Below are 12,594 nucleotides of genomic sequence, written 5' to 3'. Positions count from 1 at the left end.
CTTGCTCCACACATCTCACAGGGTAGCACACAACATGACCCCAGGAGTCTGTTAAGTGCATCAGCTTTTATACCCCACACTAAGTGGAAATCCTCAGTGCACTGATAATTCAGGCGGATTTTCCTCACTCTGGAAGGGCCTGAGTGCCTTTCCAGAGGGAGGACATTCCAGAGGCATGCGGTCAGCCACTGTGCTGGCAGCAGGGATATCAGGAAGGCTTTTGATCCTTGCTCCAAATCGTGCTGACCTAAACCTACCCCAAGCTGAGGCACCGCCGTGGAACCTTCCGGAAGGCTCTATGGGGGCAGCCCTAGCGGGTTCCAGAAGGTTCCGTGTGGCCCTCAGGGCCCATTTCAGTGCAAATAAAAGTAATGGCTGCTGCCATCACAGCCTCTGGGATCATCCAGGGGAGCACCACCTCTGGCTCATCCCCACCATCACTGATGAGATGATAGCTGTGGAGAAACTACCATGGTTTGATGCCTCCCTCACCATGACAGGTATGGTTGCTGTCAGAATGATGATTTTTTGGCATTTTGGCCGAGTTTTGCTGCAGGGAAGGCATGGTGACAGGATGAGGAGTGCCATGTGGCTCTGGGGTTTGGCTCTGTGCAGTGGTGTTTTCCTGACGGGGATGAGGGCACACTGAGCCTCCTTTCCATAATTAAATGAACCAAAAAACAAAAAACTCCTGTGAGGTGAAAGAACAATTTGCCTCATCACTTTAAAACCATGTTTTACCCCTTTAAAACCACCTGGGCTGAAACTGACTATTTTAGGCAACCACCAAGGGCCCTGCCTTTAGTCACCCTTACTAGATGCAGCTTAGGTTAATTAATCAGGTAATTATGAGGCCTGACTCCAACAGCAACAGCCAGAGAGGCACCCTCCCACCAGCAGCCTAGAACAGCCCCAAGCCTGGTGGCTGTGGTGGCTGAGGGAGGCCCTCCCGGCTCCTCCCATCTTTCCAGGTACGCAATCCACTCACAAGCCCCAGCTGCAGCGGCAGAGGGTTAAATTCCAGGCCATCTTGCCTCTCCTATTTACAAATGTGCCCCAGCAGCAGGGAAAGGGCAGTAGGCAGTGATGTTGAAAAGAACAGCTGTATGCCATCAGACTAAAGATAGAAACATAAAGCATGCAGACTAATTAAGTTCCCAAGTGGCAGCGTACAAAGCGTACAGACCAAACAGAACAGTGCCTTCTGCTTGTTTTGATCAACTCTGTTTCTATCACTTTGATGAAAAGAACCAGTTGATTTGTCGTTCCCCGTAGCTGCCAGGGGATCCCTCGTACCTTTCTCTCATTGACGTCCTCTCTGTCAATACCACCCTTGTGGCAAATGCTGCAGCATGTTCAAGGCCAGCACGAACATGGAGCCATTTAAAGAGTGTGACATGACTACAACTTCTGTTGTCTGCAAGTTGGGCCAATCGGCAACCCTAAATGTCAAGTTAAAAAGCATGAAAAATGTTCAAAACTTCTGAATTTACTTTCCTGCATTATTGGCTGGCCAACTATATTAGACATTTTCACCCTAAATAGGGTGGTGTTAGCATGCTCTGACCAGCTCACCCTGCTAGCATGGGCCTTAGATTTTTATTTTTCCTTCACTGATGTCTTTCAGTCATTTCCTTTTTCCTTCAGGGGGGCCAGTTGACTCTGGTTAGGTCAGTGAGCTTGCTTCCTACCTGGTTTGTAGCTCTGATAATTTTGGAGGCAGACTGGATATGAATCCCTTTCTTCAGAGTTCTGAGTAGAAAATTACCGAAAGGATAAAAATAAAGAAAAAAATAACTGAAAATCATATTCCCCAAGGAAAATGAATTAATGATGTTTCAAAGTCTCTTAGGCTCTGAAAGGAGGCACAAGGGGTGCTTTGTGGCAGTAATTCCACAAACTGCTCTAGGACGTCCACTCAAGAGAGAAAGGTTTGGCTCAATCATAGTTCTGCAGCAGGTTTTAAGTTGTAAAGCTGAAGGGCTGTGACAGGTTTGAATTCTTCGCTTGTAATGATGCTCAGAGATTGAAAGATGAAAATGCTCAGTGTGAAGAGATGCTCTCTTTCCTTTAAGTGTAGCAGTCAGCTCTCTAAGTTTGCATTTCCAAACTGCTTCAATTAGAAGCATAGGGCTGATTTCTGATTTTCTTTCATTCCAGTACAGCTTCCAGTGAACTCTGGAATTTAAATTTAACTCTGTTTTAATTCCAGATTTAATCTCCCACCTGAAACCTTGAGTTTTCTGAAGGTAGTATCATTTATAGCTACTTCATGCCTCATCACCAGTAATTAACTTGATCATCTGATGATGAGATACACACTTTCTTTTTAATTGTGATTTCTTTCTAAAATGTTCCTGCTTCAATCACTTAACAGTCCCATTTTTCATTCTTTGGGATCTAAGTGCTCAGTCTGCACTTGTTTAACACTGCAATCCACAGTTATGGACTCTTTGAGGGAATTATGAATCAACAAAACTTCATCTTCATGCACAAGAGACCTGATGTCCCGTAAGATGTCAGGCCTCACTGTAGCATACAGAACATACTGTCAAGATGGCTGCTGTGCTGTTGATAAATAAAATAAAATGACAGCTATTCTTTACAGTAAGAGCTTAAATTGCTCATGTATTTTATCATGATTGCCATGAGTTTCATATCTCTAGTGATAGGGTGTTAGACCCAGTTAAGTCCTTAATCATTTTGTATGATATAGTATTAGTTCAATTAGCAGTAAGACTGTCAGCTGTAATTTGCTGATTGATTTGTAGATTGATTTTTTTCCCCTTCTTTTTTGCCACTTGCTGAAGGCATTTACACATCTAGTTCCTACTTCTGAGCTCTTCAGGTAAGGAGTCTTGTCTGTAGACATTGTTTTTAGATTGAGTGGTGTGATAGTTCAGCGTGATAGCACTTTCGTCTCTAATGATACGAGAACTCATTTTCTCCCTTAACTGCAACTATACCTGCAACTGGGGCAAGACAAATGTCAGTCTGATGTTACAGGGGTGCTACATACTACAGCTGTAGTGCCAAACAAAAAATGCAACATACTCCTTGTTTTCTGGAAAGTTCCAAAGATGTTGGAAAGATTTGATGGAAGTGGTTGGGTCACTGCTTTGTAATGCTTGTTTATCTGCCACTGAGGAGGGAACAGACCACTGTCCTTAACCAGGATTTCCAACTATATGAGATCAGCTAATTAAGCTAGTAATGAACGGGTTTATTTATGAAACTTCCAGAGATTGTGGTGCCTCACAAAGTCCCAAATCTGCACTAAGTAAATATTACCAAAATAGGCAATGCCAGCAGGTACTTTGGTGTAGAGTTCCAGTTTTGACAGGAGCCAGTGCTGCATGCCTTTAAAGGATGGAATAAAAACTTCAGCATTGAGAAGTTGCTTCCCAAAGCTCCTCAGCACTGTCAGAGCTTGTCTTAAGGCCTGCAGCAAATGGGTGATCCTGTCCTTTCCAAAACTCCCAGTCCATCATCCTGGGTGTCAGTCTGATGATGGCTCTTGCTATTTAATTCTGATTATTCTTGTTACCCTTATTGACTGTACCGTCTTTAGTCTTCTGCTTTTGTTCATGGCTGTATTGTGTTCTGGAAAGTCCTGGAGCTGGCTGACACCATGCCTGGAAGTGAGGCCCATTCAGACAGGGCAAGTCCCCTAGCCTGGACGCGTTGACACTGGAACAGCAGTGTACTGCTGTGGCAGCCGAAGGCATAGCTTGTGTTGGGATGTAGGCACCTTAAGTGGGTGTAACTGCTGCTGGAGAAACTAATCTGCTCCCTTTACCTTTCCATCTCTACTCTGCTGCTACACAGTTTTACAAAACTAGAAAGGGCTTCCTGCATCCGAGTTGGTACTGACAACTATTTCTTTAAGAATAGGGTAATGCCTAATGGGAATATTTATGGTGATTTGTGACTTGACCAGGGTTTATTTGGGGTTTAAGAAAAAAGGAGGATAAATATGGCTTTATAGATGGTGTGCTTTTGTGCTTTTCACTGTTTGGCCTGGAGACCAAAGGAAGCATGCAGCGCTTCACCTGGTTAGTCCTTGTGCCTCTATACAATTTTCCTCAAAAACATCTGATAGGCAGCCTGGAAAAGGTGCTGTAGTATGGTACTTGGGTGCTAGTGGGGCAGGGGGTGCTGCTGAACCACTATCAGTAACACACAGCAGAGCACTAAATTGTTGTGATATTTCTATTACTACCACATAAGTGATAAATAATGTTGTGACCATTTTTTGTGTTAAACGTTTTATATCTTGGCATTCTTAGCCAGCTAATAAATAATAGTGAGACCAGAAGGATTCATACATGTCTTAGAGATCATCAGACAGTCCTCTGAGGTACTGAGTCAGTGCTTTGACAAGGAGGGAATCTCACTGGGATAATGTTGAAAGCAGAGAGTAGAATAACAATGAGTGTCAGGAGCATTGAGTCTACAGAGGAGTTCAATGCAGAGGGCAACAGTGACAGAGACTGAACTCCAAAAGGCAGAAATAAAAAGGTTAAGTCACACACACAACTTCATACTGTCAGAAGGTGCTGCATAAATCTGCCAAATCTGTCAAAAAAAAATAAAAATAATAAAAAAAATTGTACTAACAATGGTATTTTTAGGCAATATAATTCTCCCCAAAATCACATTAATTCATGAGGTTTTTTTTTTTTTCTTTTTCCTGACACTCAAAATATCTGCTGGAACACCTCTTCTGTTATTCAGTAAGTGCCTGTCAGACAAGGGGAAAGGACTGACGGTCTGAGGCTTCCGTTTCCAAACCTGAAGTATTTCAAGAGCCACCTCTGAAAACTGTGCTCTTTGATCAGAGGCATCCATTTTATTTGATTGGGTATAGTAGTCCAGCAAGTAATTAAGTAAGTAGGTAATATTTCCTATTCAGTTGTTAAAAAGTCTAGACTACACTACAAAAAGATGCATTTTTAAACACATTGTCTCACTCTTTTTTTTTTAAACCAATATATATTGGTTTTGATTGTGTAGGTAGAAAGAACAAATAAACCATATGCTGAACCATCTTTTAACCTTGGTACCTACAAACTTGCTTGTTCTGCTTCTGGGCAGTGGTAGCAAAGCTAGAAACTGTAGCATAAAATGGATTCAGATGTTTGTGTTTTTGTTTTTGTTTTTTTTAACCACTTGAGAGACATAAACTACCTTTTAGATTTCTCCAGCGTTATGAGGTCTTTAGACAGTCTACAGGTTTGGATTATTGCAAGAAACTGGAAGGGGTCATTTGGATTGACCTGTGTGAGTAATTTGCTCTTTAATCTTGGTTCGTTTTTAGCTTGGTTTCTGAACCTTTCAAAGTAAGCTGCAAGCCATACCCATTAGTGGAGAAGGGCCTTCTCAAAAGCTAGGCCTAATAAAAGGTTTGTTTGGTGCAGGCTTAACTGGATAATGGTTGTTTGCTCTTTAAAGAATATAGGCTAACATGGATTTTCTCTTGTCTCCTGCAAACTCTGAGTCAGATGAGATAGTATGTTGTTAGCTAAGCAACTTTGGTTTCATACGCATGCAATCACATCTGTGAGTTTTTGAAGAGCCATCTTCAAAACCCCACTCTTTTGCTTATTTCAGAGGTGGACATCAACGTAGTTTCTGCCAAACTTAATTTTCTATGTCAGTCAGAACTTCACAGGTTAAAATAAAATAAAAGCAAGGTAGAGGAGGTTTAGCCATTAAACCTCCTGTACCAATGCCTCCTTGTCTGACAGAATTACAATCACCTGTCCTCCACTGGGTAATGAGGGCAGACCAACATGCATATACCTGCCACCTGGGTAACAGAGAAACCTGGGCATGCTCCTATGGTAGTGGAGGGCAGTTACAGGATGGGACACACAAACCACTGTCCAGATGCCCAAGAAATTCAAACAGCATCTTTACTTTGACTTTAACAGAAGCTGGATCAGGTCTCCCATGAATTGTAATGAGTAGTTACATTAATCCACTTCTATGTAGCTGTGAAAATCCTGCAGCCCCCTCTCTGGGATGACGATGCAAGGCTAAATCACCATGGATATTCGATTGCATTCTGGCTCATGTAGCCATAAGAGCATTACCAGGCAGCATTTTATCTCAGGCAAGTGCTCTCTACAGCACTCACAACAAATCTCAACTTATTGGAACTCCAGTGATTAAATGTTTTACAGACCCCTGCAACATCAGAAAACTCTGAAATAGGCATGGCTGCTTTCAATATGATCTCATAGGGATCTGATTACCATTTTGGCTCTCCTCTTGCAGTCATTCAAGTGGACCTTCAAGGAAATATAACCCTTTCACTTTCAGACTTCCTTGGTATGCAAAATACTTGCTCAAGGATAAAAATCTTGAGCGCAGAACCTGAAATGCTGGAGCCAAATGGTCAAACTGGTCATATCCGTGCTGGTCTTTAACCGTGATACAGCAAGAAAAGAGGTGAAGTAGCTATGCATCTTGTTTTGGAAAATTTCCGACCCTAAACTGAAAATAAAAGGTCTCTCTACAGCAGAAGGTTGGGGCTAAGCACATTCCTGCTGAATCTATTATGGTAAATGTTTGACATGAGTTCTTGTGTTGGCACCAATTATTGATAAAGTTCTGTTTGAAAGGAGTAGCTGACACTACAGTATGTGCCAAGTCCACTCACATCAAGTTGCTTAAAATGTAGTTCCTGCAGATTAACAGCGTGACCAAAGTTTATTCCCCTCCTTTCGGAGCAGGCACATTACAAACGCACATCAAAGAAAATGAGCTCTATTCTGACTTACAGTCTAAGCATGTTCCTGACAAACCACATCTGATGAAGAGTCTTAAAGAAATGGCACAAGCAACACTGCCGGCAGTGAAACAACAAAAGGGCTGGCCCCTTCCACCAGCAAACGGAGGCTGGTTAATCAAAGGATTTTATACCAGGGAGAGGAACTGTGCACTTTACATTGAAGCAGTGCAGCCGAATAATACATATGCAATGACCTAGCTAGGCAGCATTCTAACAAGTCACATTTAATTACCTATCTTTTCCTCTCGTGATATTCTTCTCAGTTCCACTGCAGTCTGGGAAATCAATAACAAATGTTCATTTTGAATGCCTCTATTCTCTAGCCTTGGACTAATTATGCACATTCCTACTGTCCTTATAAGGACAGGGCAGTTCTTCACTTCAAGCAATGAAACAAAGCTTGCAAAGAAAACTGCCCTGAATAGCATTCAAAACAACAGGAACACAACTAACGAAGCAAGTCAATCCGTTCCTATCGTGGTGCACAGCACCTTCAGGTAAGGATGACTGGCTGCCCCATGGGCTGCCAGCACTTTTTGTGGCTGTTAAGGTGCTGAGCACCACTGCTCTTTATTTCATGGCCAGAGCGAGCTGCCGAGTCGATACTCACATGGGAACCAGGAAAGCTTTGTCGTAGTGCTGGCTATTTGCTATCACGGCTGGCCCAAATAACTTCACTTGCTGCATGGTTTCCTCATCTACAGCACAGGAATAAGCAAGCGTTTCTAAATCCCTCTCGGTGACCTGTGAGTGAAAAACACAACACGTGCACTGTGATTATCAGTGTTGGTGTGGGGGGGTCATCACACCTGAGTGTGTAAAAGTCACAGGTGCAAAACAAATATGCTCTTACATAAAGTGTGCGTGTTCCTCCAAGCCACCATAGTTTGGGCACTGGGGCCTGTGTTTATTGGGCTGGAACAAGATGTAGCTTGTTTGTTTTTCTTACAGGGAACAAAACATTTATACAAGTTCAGTGAAAAAGGCAAAGATTTTCACATATGCAGGGGGAAAGTAGTAGTTTTTCTTTAAGGGAAAAAGAGCAAACTACAAGTTCCCCAGGTCTTGGCAAATCATGAGGCGTTTTTCATTTTGTAACATCAAAGTCAGCTCCTCTTCTTTGATGTCTTCGCATGCTGTTTAAGGTAAAGCATGAATGAAGAAATGTCAATCTGCAAGGTGTCCATGTAGTTTATGCTGAACACTGAAGAGGACTTGTAGATAAAAGGCAAACACAAGGTTTGATAATGAATGTCCAACAAGGAGGTGTGCATATCTAAAAGGAAACACTCAGCTGGAGAACAGCTCTGCAAACCTCAAAACTCTGCTTAGCCCAAGTTTAAGAGATTAAGAAAAAGTGGATTTTTTATTTTTTTTTAAAGAGTGGAACCAAGACAGGAATTCTGTAAAAATCCTTGTTGTTTTATAAGAAATGAGGGGTCTTTCAGTGGTTTTACTTAACAATCATAAATGTGCCACCCACTGCTCTTAGTTTGGTAATGTGCAATTTTCAGAAGGTACAGCGTTAACCAGGAAAAACAACTGAGGGGAAAGTACAAAAGAGCACAGTATAGTTTGGAAGTTTATAGTGGTTGCTTTGTGGTGTCTTGTGTCTCAACACTCGCAGAAGTTGCATTAAATAAAGAAAAGTGTCAATAATTTAACTCAGTTCTCCCCTAAGATCCAGAGGTATCATAACCTAGTAGTGATAACTAGGTTACCTGGTAGTAGGTAACACAGTGGTTGTCACTTGGGGAAGCTAAGCAGTTTGGGGATGAAGGGAGAGATACCTTCTGGACCCAAACCCCATATTTTTCAGTCCCAGAACGTCTCATGATATCACTAGAAACTTAGCTGTAGAAGGCTGTGTTACTGCTGTATTGTGCTGCTACTGGCACTGACTTTGTTTCTAGTTCATTGTTCCTGATGCTGGTGTAAAGGCTGGCTTGCTAAACCACGTGCACTTTGTTGGATTTACTCGCAGAGCAAGTGCACCCTGGAAAAGGAGCACCCGGGGGCTGTGACGGGAGCTGGGGCGCTGTGGCAGTCATCTTCTGTGCCAAGACAGTGCTGAAGGATTTGAGTCTGAAATGGATCAATGTCTTGATATTGCCATCTCTCCACTAGGCTGAGGCTGCAAAATAGTTCTTATTGATTAACAGGGCATAGAAACCCTGCTAGAGGTGCCTGTTGTGTTAGGTGTATCTAGCTAATGGCAAGTTCAGACATAGTCAGGCTCCCTTTGTGTGTGTTAACCTGTATGACACTGAAATGAGTCTTGCCCATTAGGATGAGAAATATTTGTGGGGAAATAGACATGACTGGATATTTGGTGTGTGATGGTTGAGGAATGGCTTTCCACAGGGATCCAGGGAAACAGGAGGGTTTTTTTTGTCTGTTTGTTTTTGACTTTCACCATCAACTTGTGGATCTCATGTACATTAAGAAATACCTTGGAAAATTCAAGGATGGGGAAGCTTCCCTGGGGATAATGTGCAGCTGCACTACACTTTGGAGAGCTCTTGGAAAAATTCCTACTAAAGACCACTGTGCACAGGTGGAGCCTCACTGAGCTCTCTACTCCTGAAGCTCCAGGACCTTGTTTTGGGGTTTGAACAAGTTGTGGGAGCAAGAACGGAAGAATCTTGTGCAGTCGTGAGCACAGGAGCAGAACTAAAATGGTTGTGTTTGGAACAGAAAGATAGAGGTTGGCTTCTTTACTCTTGCATGATGCTCTCCCAAAATTTGCTAATTAAATCTTGTGCTTTCAAGTTTACTTGAAGCCGCACAGAGGAAGAATTTTTTTTTTTTTTTAATAATCTGACTTGTTAGGAAGAACAGGCTATCCATAACAATAGGAGCAGCTGAAGTAATGTGTCTTGTGCTAAACTGGTACACAACATCTGAGATCTTCATGGACAAGGCCTCTTGTTGCCATTTAAAATTTAGGCTTAATTTGAAGTGCAATGGGATTGGGCAGTTCTAAAAAAAAGAAAACCAAAACATTTTCAAGGACTTCATTGTATTTCTGTTGCTGCGAGGGGATCCCACATACCCTCAAGCTGGCTTTACCTAGCTCTGGTTCTCGTGGCAGGGAAGCTGTTGCAGCGCAGAATTTAACACAGCCTGTAAAGCCCTGAGAATCTGAGCATACTCAGGTCATTGCTGTTGTAAAAACACTCAGCTGTACCCAGGCTGGCTGTATCCAGGATAACTTGGTAGTCTGAACACAGTCATCACACCTCTCATTGGCGTTGTAGGTATTTTCTTTGCTGCAAGCCATGATAAATTGCTGATGTACTGAATCCACTCTTCATCGTCACTGTGGCTCCAGCAGATGACTGCATCAACCTTAGTATTGCATTTACAACAGTGAATTTTTAATTTAGATTTTTTTGTGTGTTTTTTAAAAAAAATATCCAGTTAATATAACTCTGGGCTGAAACTGACAGCAGTTTTTCTCAAGTATATTTTCAGTCAAATTAAATCCTACTCTTCTACAGTCTTTAAACTTTGTGGTTGAGCTGTTACAAAGAGACATCCACATTTGCTTTATTTGTCTGGTAGATATCCAAATATTTGCTGGGAAATATAACTTTTGAGAAGAGAGATTAGCTTTCAAGCTCTGAGTCTTTTAAATGTCAGCTCTGTGAAAACTACTGACAGTCAGTAGGTGGAGAGTTAGTATTGTCTGACAAGGATATTCGTGGGGAGCAACTTCAAAATGCAACACAGAAGAAAAGAATTTCAGGACTCTCAAAAGACTTTGGAAGCAAGAAAGTTTTACCCCTCAGCACTTGTGCGGAAGGAACTGTGTTTGTTCTAGGAGGCTTAATCACCTCGTTTTGTTATGATCCTTTCTCAGTTCAGCTTTTCCAGACAGAGGGATTGAAATAGGACTGGCAGGGAAAGGGTGATCTTGGCATTTGTATCTTGAAAAGACAGAAGAACCACTAGATTAATTTGTTCAAGCTGTATTCTCTGTCTGTCTCTCTCAGGCTGTGGGACTGCAGTACTCTTCAACGGGGCACCACACTGCATCAGCTTCCAGTAGTGATGATGATGGTTTTTTGTATCATTTATGTTGTAGTTGGGCCTAAAAGCTCTATTCAGCCTCACTTGTGTGAGGACAGATCCATTACAGAATCACGGTCCTGTCGTGCTCCAGCTCTGAAGTTCAGGGCTGCCTTTCGCCCGTACCTTGTCACGGGGAGTCAGGTGTCTCTGTAATGGGGAGAAAGGGGGACTCTCAAAAGGGTCTTTCTTAAATTTTCTGATACATATGAGATGCTGAACACTAGAAAGTATGTGGCATGCAAAGCCTCAACTTTTCCACCCCCCACTGTTTTCCATCAGTTTAATCCCTTTATAGCAATTTTAATTTTTTAGCCTTAAGAGCTTTGATCTGTAGTGTCCCTCCCCCAGAGGATATCTCTGTTTTTTTTCTGTCCCTCCTCACGTTCTTTTTGTCTGCTTCACACCCTCCTGTCTTTCTGCCTCCTTCCTTGTTTAGCACAGCCTCATGCCTTGCTCCCTGCGTGCTCAAAAACTCCTGTTAGTTGAGTGCCCAAGCACTGTCCCCTTTGCCAGCTCCTTGAGAACCTGCCACAACCTCCAGTGCAGTCAGCTCCCGTGGAGCACTTTGAAGTGAGCCAGCTCCTGCTGCACGTTGCCTCCAAATGGTATGCTGCCCTGCTCGCGCTGTAAGGCTCCATGGGTCCACCTCTCCCCCCTATGGTGCTGAAAAATCTGACAGCACTTAACAAGCAATGACTGGTCCCAATAAGACGAGTCTTCAAAGCGTTACATTTACATGCAGAAAGACACAGGGACATTTATGTGTACCAGATGTTTACATAACACCCACCAAAGCAGGTGGATGTTGTAATGCAGATACGGCTTACTGCAATGCCAGAGGAGAGCGCACGTTGTTACTGGAGTAGCACTTCAGGGTCCTAACCCAGGCTGTGCTGTGACTCCTGTTTTACTGGCACTGGACAAATGTCTCATGCCAATCACTGTCATTAAGAGATCACAAGCTAAGCAGACAAGGTAAGTGCAGAGGGCAATGGATATGGGAAGAATTTCCAGGGCCCCACAGCCTGTCAGAGGCAGAGCTGGGACTCCAGCTCAAGACCTCTTAGTACTAAAGGAGCCTCTTAGTCCTTGCTGCTCTTGACCAAAAATTGGCTGGTTTATTTATTTATCCTGTGAGCAGCCTCTGGACCTCTCAATCCTCAGCCCCTTCTGGAAGCAATGGGACCACTAGGAGCCAGGCACCTTAATCTGTTAAAGGCTTTGTGTATTAGTTCTGGAGATCCTTGTCAGAGGGAAAAAAAAATAATAATCTTCAAGAGGGGCTGTTTTGGGGCAGCAGGGAAGGCACAAGGCTCTGGGTTTATATCGTATGGCTTGGTGGACCTGCAAAATTTTGACACCCTTTGCACCACTAAATGGACTGAACCCACTGAATGTCAGGGATTGTGCTACTCCATCTGGGTGCCTGTGTCTGAGCTTACTTCATTGGGATGTAAGTGAAATACAAAATGAACTCCAGAGGGAATCCAAAGATCAGCGAGCTCATTGAGAAGTGTGCTGTGCTGGGCATGGAGCTTCTGGAAGGGGAAATCCTGCCCCTAACCCCCTGCAGTTCAATGAGCTGTCCATACGCATGTGGATAAAGGAGATCCAGTGGACATCAAGGCTGGGATTTTCAAAAAGCTCTTTACAAGGTTTCACACAAAAGATTGTTGAAGAAATTGAGTTGCCATGAGATTGGCAGACAGATTATTTTA

At 42.9% G+C, this 12,594-nt stretch overlaps 1 protein-coding gene across 5 annotated transcripts in view; it reads left to right on the top strand.

The window, feature by feature from the left end:
• Nucleotides 1–346: 346 nt before the first annotated feature.
• CYLD (CYLD lysine 63 deubiquitinase) overlaps nt 347–12,594 on the top strand; it is a 90,538-nt gene continuing 78,290 nt past the window's right edge. For all 5 annotated transcript variants that reach the window (XR_010834592.1, XM_067004453.1, XM_048075366.2 and 2 more), the window contains exon 1: nt 347–500. The gene's annotated coding sequence lies outside the window, so the exon portion shown is untranslated. The remainder of the gene's footprint in view (nt 501–12,594) is intronic.

Source organism: Anser cygnoides, chromosome 12, assembly GCF_040182565.1.
Source record: "Anser cygnoides isolate HZ-2024a breed goose chromosome 12, Taihu_goose_T2T_genome, whole genome shotgun sequence".
Taxonomy (NCBI): Eukaryota; Metazoa; Chordata; class Aves; order Anseriformes; family Anatidae; genus Anser; species Anser cygnoides.
This window is presented reverse-complemented; position numbering and strand designations above follow the sequence as displayed.